This window comes from Guillardia theta (genome assembly GCF_000315625.1).
Source record: "Guillardia theta CCMP2712 unplaced genomic scaffold GUITHscaffold_126, whole genome shotgun sequence".
Lineage (NCBI taxonomy): Eukaryota > Cryptophyceae > Pyrenomonadales > Geminigeraceae > Guillardia > Guillardia theta.
In genome coordinates, this window is record NW_005434548.1 from 153,997 (window position 1) to 154,859 (window position 863).

The window sequence follows — 863 nt, forward strand, 5'->3', positions numbered from 1 at the left end:
GGATGCCCGGGCAGCTCACGCTTCCTCCCGAGAGCATCTCTGCTGCCCACTGAGACGAGGAGGAGGAAGAGGAGTAGGAAGAGGAGGAGGAGGGGGGGGAGGGAGGAGGAGGGGGAGAACGGGAGGATAGGGTGCAGGGGGGGGAGGACGAAGAAGAGGACGGGGTGGGTTAGGGAGGAGGGGGAAAGGAGGAGGAAAGCTACGAGGCTGATCTGACACCTTATGAAGGATCGCTGCGCCAAGGAAGAGGAGGAGGAAGAGGCCGAACGTTGCAGCTGATGATCTGAGGAAAAGTGAGGGACGAGGAGGAGAATGCAGGTGTAGGAGGGGGAGGGAGAGGGAGAATGAAGAGTGTAGAGCAGAGTGTCAAGATGGTAGAGCATCACGAATGACGTAGAGAGGTCTTGGAAGGGAGGAATGGAAAGTTGAAGACGGGGAACGAGGTGGCGATGGTGGTGGTGGAGCAGCTGCAGCAGCAAAGGAGGAGGAGGAAGAGGAGGAGGAAGAGCAGCAGGAAGACAAGAAGCAGCAGCAGTGGAGGAGGAGGAGAGGACAGCAGTGGTGGAGGAGGAGAGGAGGGAGGAGAAGGAAAGGGGCAAGGAGTGGGGGGTTCACCTGGAAGGGCATGAGACACGCCCATGGCATCTTTGATAGAGGAGGACGTGCGAGGAAGCGTATGAGTGACCCCGTCGCGTTCATCATCCTGGTGTAATGTCAGATAGAAGGAGGAGGAGGGAGAGGAGGAGGAGGAGGGGGGGGGGGGCGTGGAGGAGGAGAAGGAGAAGGAGGAAAGGGGGGGGGGAGGGAGGGAGGCAGGCAGCAGCAGCAGCAGCAGCAGCAGCAGCAGCAGCAGCAGCAGCAGC